Raw genomic sequence first — 10,344 nt, forward strand, 5'->3', positions numbered from 1 at the left:
TTTTTAGTACTCTTGAGAAATTTATGTAATTTCCAAAAATTATTGTAAACGTTGGACTTAATTATGTAATTTAGGACTTAATTAAATTATCGATGTAATTGTGGCGAAAAAAATTTCAAACTTTTGGTGCCAAAAAAAATCAGCTTTTAAGTTGGTGGGAATTTGGTGGGAATCATTAATTCCTTAATCTTTACAATTAAAAACCCATAATACTACTCTCTCTCTCTTCCTTTAGGGTCCCATTTTGACTTTTCTTAAAATCCGTGAAAAGTCAAATGGGACAGTTCACCTGAATAGGAGGGAGTATTAAATAACCAAGATTTTTCACCGGTGACATGATGAGTAGCACCAGTGTCAATAATCCAAGAGGTAGTATCAAACTTACCATTCAAACGATTATCGGGAAACGTAGAATTACCAAATAATCCTGTGATCGCCTTCCACTGTTCGGCGGTAAACAATTGAGCACTTGAATTATTTGAAACAGTTGGACCCGAAACAGAAGCAGTTGATGTAGTAGCATTTGCACGAGGAGCAGTTGAACCCTTGCTGGTTCTAGTAGAAGGCGAGACCCCAGCTCTTTCTCGTGGAGTATACCCCTCCGGGAAGCCTTTTAACTCATAACACGCACTCTGAATATGACCCCTCTTCTTGCAATGTTCACAAGTTTTATCACTCCAACAGTGAGAGGTAATATGACCACGCTTGTGACACTTATCACACACTGGAACAGCAGTAGAAGATGCAGCACGACCTTTATCATACACGCTTGTGCCACGACCTTTACCAAAAGATGCAGCACGAACAGCAAAACCAACAACAGTAGAAGGGTATGGCGATGCTTCTTCTTCGTTCCCTTGAGCAATCCCACGGACCCTCTCCTCTTGGACAGCAGCTTGAAACGCCCGATTGAGGGTGGGTAGGGGATCTTGGGATAACAAATTAGATCGAAGAGAAGCATAATACTCCGAATATAAACCAAGCAAAAATTGTTGGAAACGATCTGCATCTCGCCTAGCAGCATGTTGTTTCCCAACATCACAAGTACAATTATTACAAGCACAACTAATTAATGGCTCATGTTTATCTAATTCATCCCACAAAACAGACAATTTTCCAAAATAAACCGCAACAGGCATAGTTTTAGATTGTTCACAACGATTTATTGCAGATTTAAGTTGGTGAATGCGAGGTCCATTAACAATACAAAAACGCTCATTTAAATCATCCCACAACTTTTTAGCATCTTCATAATTAGATAGCATTGATTTTACCTCAGAATCAATGGTGTTCATGAGCCACGAAACCAGCATACAGTGGACCGTCATCCAATCATCTTTCGTACATGGTGGTTCGAAGGTTGTAATAGTCCCGTCCAAAAAACCAAATTTTCTGCGAGAATGCAAAGCAATACGAATGGCATGAGACCATTCATTGAAATTATGAAGCTTTAGGCGAATATTTGTGATAAAATCCCCCGGCTGATCCTGTGGTCCGAGGTAGAACGGAGAAGAAGATTGAATTTTGGATGAAGAAGATTCGCCCACCATAATTGTACAGCACTACACGAATTGTTTAAATTTTTTTTTTTTTAGGTTGAAGGCTCTGATACCATGAAGAATTCAATTAAGCATACAAAACTCACGCCTGCATTGATTGTCAATTGCACAATATATGTATTGTACATGGAAAATCCTAGAATATGATAAACTAGGCAATAAGATAAATTAGGATACCAACTTCCTAAATTATCACAATCAAATATATACAAGATAATTACCAAAATACTATTTACCCAAAAATATCCCAATAACAATGGTGTCGTTGAGAAAATCAAACTTTCATCTTGCTTGTAATGCGGTTTGCATATCTCTAGCCCAATCATCATAATTATCGGCACGAAGACAAGTTGGTGTAATAAAATCACCTGGACGATCTTGAGATCCCAAAAACTTCGAGAGTTTGCCTTGATTTTGGCTTTGTGGTGGCGACGGTGGCAATTTTCTTCATCGGCAGTCATGGTTTCACTAAAATAAAAAAATTTATGGTCGCTATTAAGACAAAAACACATAGTTGTAAAAGTAATTATGTTACACAGAAAAGTAACTATGACATAAATTTGTAGAATGTTCTTACTTTATAACATAGTATCTTTTTATATATATATAGTAACAAAACAAAATCAAACAAAAATTCTTCTCATCCTTTTAATTTTAAAATCATTCTTATTTGATCTTATATATATATATATATATATATATATATATATATATATATATATATATATATATATATATATATATATATATATATATATATATATATATATATATATATATATATATATATATATATATATATTGGTGATGATTTTATTGTATAAGAAATAATGATTAAAGACAAGGTACACTTGTTAGAAATCTGGATATGTTGGATAGTTTAGAGTATAAAAGTTTTAAGTATATTATGTATATTGAGGTATAAAAGGTTAAGTATAAGTATAATACGTGTGCTAAAGTTTAATCCAATGCAAAATAATGTCATTACTATGAAAATAGTGATGCCAAAAGGACTATAAAATAGTAATTTTATAGTAAGGAAAAAGGGTAAAATCTATGTCAAAAAAAAAAAAAAGAAAATAGCAAATTGAAAAAGCGGAAAAACGGTTCTTCACGGCTCCCAAAGGAGCTCGCGCTTCATGAGTGTTCGTCAGTATCAATCTATTTTATGGCAGGAGGTTGTCGCGTCTCGCGACATGCTTAACGGATCTCAAGTAATACGCGTAATTTGGGATTAGAAAATCCTAATCAATCACAGCGATTTGTAAATTACCATAAATGACAAAAACATATTAATAAAATAAGTAAAACACAAAAAATAAATTACAATTTGAAAAACGTCACCCTATCAATACTAGTGGAAAAAACCTCAAATGCTGCGATTTTTTGGCCACCATATGCTGCGGTTTCGACCCCTAGCATTAGTGATAACAGCAGATAAGCTTTTTTAAATGCTGCGATTTTTTAAACCGCAACACAAAAACACACTATATGCTGCAGTTCTACCTGAACTGCAGCATATAGTGATTTTTTTTTGGTTTTTTTCGTTTTATTAATAATACAATGCTAATTCATTTATGATGTACACAGTTGCAATCAGCAAATAATCACCATAAATCCGTCACTAATATACACTCGATCATTAAAATAAACAAATATATATATATATATATATATATATATATATATATATATATATATATATATATATATATATATATATATATATATATATATATATATATATATATATATATACATACATATATATATATATATATACATATATATATATATATATATATATATATATATATATATATATATATATATATATATATATATAAATATACAATGACAAAAGTGTATGTATATTAAAATCTAACAATAATTTAACTATATATATATACACTACCAAACACATAAATTAGAGAGATACACAGCCACCTTATCTTTCAATTCGCGCATTTTCCCTTTTGTCAAAGTGTGTGTTTCCCTTGGAGTATCGTATAAAACCTAAATATTTATATGAAATAATTAAAAAAGTTTGTACAATACTTATACATTAGATTTTACCAATATTAAATATATAATATTATAATTAAAGAACGTAACATATACATACTGCATCAATATTTTCGACTTCAATGTTCTTCACGGCTTGTAAGAGATCGACCATATATTTGAGATTGTAGCAGCCGCAATTAGACCTGTCAAATATGAACCCGACCCGCTAAACCCAAAAAACCCGACCCGCAAAAAGCGGGTTTTGAACAAATATTTTTAAAAAGTGACCCGTTTAACCCGCTTTTTTAAACCCGCAAAAAATGGGTCAAAAACGGGTCGGGTCGGGTCTGACCCGTCGGGTTTAACCCTTAAAATTTAAAAATTAAAAGAGGAAAGAAAGGCGCTTCATTCATTTCATCCAGCCGGCCCTAATCTGCGTTGTTCTTCATCCTCACAAGTCACACCTCACTCCTCAGGCGATCGTTCCTTCTTCAGAGTTCTTCTTCATCCTCAGTCATCATCTCCGTTCCCAGTCATCATCAGCCCTAAATCTATGGGACGTCGAGCTTCAAGTAGTAGCCGCCGCCGCCCTCCGTTCCCACGAAAAGGGTGTTCAGACTGTTCACCATCACCTCTTGGACAATTCTTTTCTTCTTCATCATCTCCCACTCCTCAAGAAGGTAATTTGAAGTACCAATTTCATTTGTTTACTTGTTGATTTGTAGTTAATTTTAGTTTGCGTATTCGGATTCTGGCAATTTCAGTATGAATCGCTGTTTTCTTCGAATTCCTCGCGAATTTCTGGGCGTGTAGGTTCCAGTTTCTTCGAGGTTTTAACAATGTCGAAGAAATTGTTTAAATTTAATTATATTTTGGTGCTTGGTTTTTGTTGTTTGATAATAGTCTCTGTATTTTCTGGATTGTTGTTTGTTGTTTGCTTAAATTTAATTGTTGTTTGTTTAAATTTCATTGTCTGCTTTTTAAGTTGTTCTGGATTGTTCTGGAATCTGGATTGTTCTTGATTATTGCTCTGCTTTTCAAGTTTAAAGTTTGGAATTTGGATTGTTCTTGGATTGTCCATTGTCTCCCTAGAGTGCTTTTCCGAAATGGCCCTAGCAAGATCAAGCATTTTCCAAGCTAAGTCCAAGTCAGACTCCTCCTCTTCCTCTGCTTCAGCAAGTTCCTCTGTATCGCTTTCCTCGTTTCCATCTCCCTCATCCTTGTTGTTAGCTATCATTAAAGAGAAAATTCCATCAGGAAAATACTGCCAAAATAATAGTGAGAAAATTTGCAGTTAATGATATGTCTTCACATAACTTTTGTTCAAAAATGTTGTTAAAGCCTCCTAATAATAGAAACATGAACATGTGTTGATAAAATTAATGGGATATATTATAAGATCGATTATAGAAAAACAATAATGGAGTTTATATTATCAATGAGGACAAGTTGAAAGGAAGTTCAATAAATGTTGAAAACTTCTGCTAAACAATTAAAATTGATCAACATCTGCATAAATCAAACTTCAAAGGCAAATGATGACACTTTTAGACCCAAATGCTAATATAATGAACCTGTAATCTACATTGTTTTGTAGGAGTTGAGCCAAATGATGATAGTAACAATCCTGGAACAGATGGAAGTTATGGAACAGATGTTGAGACTCCTAACATTGGGCAAGAAGCTACTCCAACATTCGGAACTCGCAAGAGAAAATGGACATCAGATTGTTGGGACCATTACAATACTTTCGATGGTGATGAATTCGCTGATAAGAGGCCAAGAGCTTACTGTAAGTATTGTAATAAAGGACCTATCTTTGCCGACTCAATGTATGGTACTACTAATTTTAGACGTCACACTGAATCTTGTCAAGCTCGTGATAATTGTGATATTCGTCAAATGCTCTTAGATAAAAAAGCTAAGCCTGTTTTGAAATACAATCCTATTGAGTACAAACAAAAGGTTGCTTTGGCTATCATTAGGCATGGATATAGTTACACTTTTGCTGAGCATGAAGGGAATAGGGATATCCATACATATTTAAATGAAAATTGTAAACCAATATGTCGAAATACAGCTAGGAATTGGACTATTAAAATTCATCAAAGGGAGAGAAAACAATTAAAAAAGGCATTACATGTTATCCCTGGAAAGATTTGCTTGACATCGGATATGTGGTCCTCAATTGTTGGTCAAGGATACCTTTCTTTAACTGCTCATTACATAGATGAGAATTGGAAGTTGCACAACAAGATACTTAATTTCTGTCATGTTCCTCCTCCTCATAATGCTCAAGTGTTACATGATACTATTCTTGATAATCTGAAAAAATGGGGAATACATAAGAAAATATTTTCCATTACTTTAGATAATGCTAGATGCAATGATAATATGCAAGACTTGTTGGCAGATAGTCTTTCTGTTTTTGGTAGCTTGCCATGTGATGGTGAATATTTTCATGTTCGTTGTGGTGCTCATGTGTTGAACTTGATTGTTCAAGATGGATTGAAATGTGTTAGTGATTCTTTGAGTAAAATTAGGCAATTGGTTAGACATTGGACTTCTTCGGAAGCTAGGAAAATGAAATTTGCTGAATGTGTTTCTGGAGTTGGTTTGGATTGTTCTACAGGTCTTTTGTTGGATTGTCCAACGAGGTGGAATTCTACATTCATGATGATTCAAAGGGCTTTGGTATACAAAGTTGTTTTCTCTAGGTTAGGAAGATCGGATACATCAACTTCTACTTTAACTGAGGAAGAATGGTCTAGACTTGCAAAAATTTGTGATCTACTTAGGCCATTTGACCTTATTACCAAGCAATTTTCGGGAAGGAATTATCCAACAGCAAACTTGTATTTGATGAATGTCTGGTCAATTGAGTCTCTCATATTGAGTTATTGTAATATTGAGGATGAGTCGATAAGCAATATGGCGAAGGGCATGAAGGCTAAATTTGATAAGTATTGGGAAAACTATAGCATGATTCTTTCCATGGCTGCCATTTTAGATCCTCGCTTAAAACTTCAATATGTGAAGTTTTGTTTTGTGCAATTAGATGGTAGAAGTGCTGAATATAAGACTGAGAAAGTGAAAGAAAGTCTCTTCAAGCTATTTGAAGAGTATTCACAAGTTGATATTTCTCCCCTTGATTGTACTAGAGTTGGAAGCGGGAATGCAAGTCTTACTGTAAGTTTTCATTCTTAACCTTTTGATATTATGTTGTACTTAAATTTGTTATTCAATAATTATTAATAGAAGTTCTCTTGTTTTGTAGGCGTTTTCATCTTATGAGAATTCTTCTTCTCAAGGTAGAACACAACTAGATGACTACTTAGGTGAGCATAAATTGGATCCTTTGTCGGATTTGGATGTTCTTGGTTGGTGGAAGGATAATGCTAAAAGGTTTCCACAAGTTGCAAGTATGGCAAGAGATTTGTTAAGTATTCCAATTACTACTGTTGCTTCCGAGTCGAGTTTTAGCTTGGGAAGTAGGATACTAACAAAATGGAGAGCTTCCTTACTACCGGAGAGTGCCGAGACTTTGGTCACAACCCGAAGTTGGCTATATGGATATGATGTTGAAAATGGTAAATTGTCTTTCTTTTTTTGCATTTTGAGAAATAAAGAGATTCATAGCTAATTAAATAGTTCGTTTTTTATTTGTGTGAAGATAACAATTCTCTTGAAGACGGTGTTGAAATTCCGATTTTGCGGGATCCAAACAAAGAACCTCAAGTTATCGGCGTAGAAGAGAGCGGAATTGAAATTCTTGAAGATGATGATTTTTAGTAAATGTTGTCTTATTAGATTATCAAATAGTAGACTATGACCAAGTTTATTAAATTGTAATTGTCATACTTTGTTGAACTAATTTTATTTTCTGTTTCATGCAACTTTTGATATGTACTCTATATAAGTTACAATTTTATCGTAATAGGTACATACTAAAATATTATCGTAATAGGTACATATTAATATATTATCATTGACGTAAATTATTTTTTCAAAAAAGTGCAAAACCCGTTGGGTCAACCCGAACCCGACAACTTAGGGTCTTAAACGAGGTAGTCTAAACCCGAAACCGTAATTTTTTAAACCCGTTCAACCCGAACCCGAAAATATTTTTATACGACCCGACCCGTCCGACCTGTTTGACAGGTCTAGCCGCAATCAATGTCATTATCTTGTCGAAAGCACTAAGAGAAAATAGATGTTAATGCCAAAAACGCTTAAAAAAACTAAAAAACACAACTTAGCACGTAATTTCAAGCATATGACTATTGTTTTCGATTCTAACCATTTCAAAACAATAATATATACTAAATAGTGTTGTGTGCCAAGTTTCATGCCAAACAAACAAAGTTTGAACCACTTTATGCGAGAAAGTGCAAAAGACGCTTAAAAAACCTCAAAAACGCAACTTAACACGTAATTTCAAGCATTTGACTATTTTTTTTATTCTAACAATTTCCACACAATAATATATACCAAATAGTGCTGTGTGCCAAGTTTCGTGCCAAACAAACCAAGTTTGAACTACTTTATGCGAGAAAGTGCAAAAAACACTTAAAAAACTTCAAAAACGCAATTTAGCACGTAATTTCAAGCATATGAATATTTTTTCGATTCTAACCATTTCAACACAATAATATATACTAAATAGTGCTGTGTGCCAAGTTTCGTGCAAAACAAACCAAGTTTGAACCACTTTATGCGAGAAAGTGCCGAAAACGCTTAAAAAATCTTTAAAACGTAACTTAGCACGTAATTTCAAGCATATGGCAATTGTTTTGGATTCTAACCATTTCAAAATAATAATATATACCAAATAGTGTTGTGTGCCAAGTTTTGTGCCAAACAAACCAAGTTTGAGCCACTAGCTTTACGCGAGAAAGTGTCAAAAACGCTTAAAAAACCTCAAAAACGCAACTTAGCACGTAATTTCAAGCATATGACCATTTTTTTCGATTCTAACCATTTTGAAACAATAATATATACCAAATAGTGTTTTGTACCTTTACTATTTTCCATTTCGAATGTATGGCTCTCGAACTAGATCCCATTTCACCACGCACTTTCTTCATTGTGCTGAAACGTATGGAAAAATTATAACTATTTATATATCAATGCATGTAATAATATTAATGTAATACTATTTATATATATATATATATATATATATATATATATATATATATATATATATATATATATATATATATATATATATATATAACTTAAATGAAATTAGTAAAATTTATAAAATTACGCATTCAACAAGGCTTTGAATCTTGTGTTGCGAAGCGGGCTTTGAGCTTTATGTAACGAGTCGAAGACGTGCACGTTATTAGTCAAAGAACATATGACCAAAAGTATCCAATGCAAACTACAAACGCAAATTTAAAATCAACAAATTAGAGAATATGTGAACTTAGATAAAAATCAAAAATGTAAGTTCAATTTCATAAATAAAACCTACTCTTCCACATATGGAGCTAGAATGAACGTGTGTTTAGATGTAAGCGAATTTTTCAAAGCAATCTCAATGTATGCTTTGACGTCATCTGGCACATTTGCGCATCTAATACCCGAAATCGTTTCAGGGCAAAACCATCTAATTTTTATTGGAGGTTCGCAACAATTTAGCTCCTCAAAAGCCGCACTAAACTCATGAAAGAAAATTTTGTCAGTAATTCGGTTATTAAAACAATTAAACAATAAAGCCCAAATTGTAAGATGATGAACATCACCTCATGTAGACATGCATAAGTGCTACATTCAACATGTCTCCTCTCAAAAATTGCCAAATATCACTAGGACCGATTATTACAAAAGGGTTTTCAACAAAGCTGAATTGGTCCTTCTATAGGGGTAGCATGATTGGATCCTCCTCACACATGCGAGATGCACATGTGTGCAGCCATTTGCAATCTGGAGAGAGATCTTCTAGCTCTACATCTGTAGCAGGAGCGGCACTCTCGATACGTAATTAACATTAATAATTATACTTAAGATAAATAATGCGGAAGTGTAAAACGCCGAACTGCAAAAAACCATTTAAATTAAAATTGTTCAAAACATAAGTAAAAAAAAATATCTTACAACTGAGAACATATAAAATAAGGTTTACTTAAATACGATAAAAAAAAACATAAGTACAATACAGTCATCAAGTAAAATCATTGAAGCTAAGTCCTCGATAGAATAATTAAAGTTGCGGCCTGGATCGAAACCTGAGCTAAATTTTCCTGCAAAATACTGTCATCCATAATATGGATGACAGCCGATTAAATCGGTCAGCGATAAAGCCGAGTACAATTTTCTCAACAAGCTTATGATGCGATAGTTAAATCATGCTTACAGAATAATCATCAAGCACAATATAGAAGGTTATTACTCATTATTGACCTTTACTAAGCCATTAAGTTACATTCTCAATACTTGCAGAAGTTCATTACTGCTACTAAATACTTGGTAACCTTAATGCTTATTTAATCAAGTTCAATTAAGCCTCATAGCTTTACCATCATAGCACATCACAAGATCACAACAATAATGACAACTGATATATGTAAGGGTCTGGTTAGGTGAGAACCGTAGTCCTAAACCCTAACTGTGGTGGGAGTCGTCACTCCTCTCAATACTGTTATGCTCGAGACTTCACAGGATGGGTTTTTCTCGGACCCCCTGTCTGACACCGCATTTTACGTGCCGGCTAACACGGACGCCGGGATTTTACATGCCGGTCCATGGTTCGACGTTACCTTACTATCAG

Source organism: Amaranthus tricolor, chromosome 2 (genome assembly GCF_026212465.1).
Source record: "Amaranthus tricolor cultivar Red isolate AtriRed21 chromosome 2, ASM2621246v1, whole genome shotgun sequence".
NCBI lineage: Eukaryota > Viridiplantae > Streptophyta > Magnoliopsida > Caryophyllales > Amaranthaceae > Amaranthus > Amaranthus tricolor.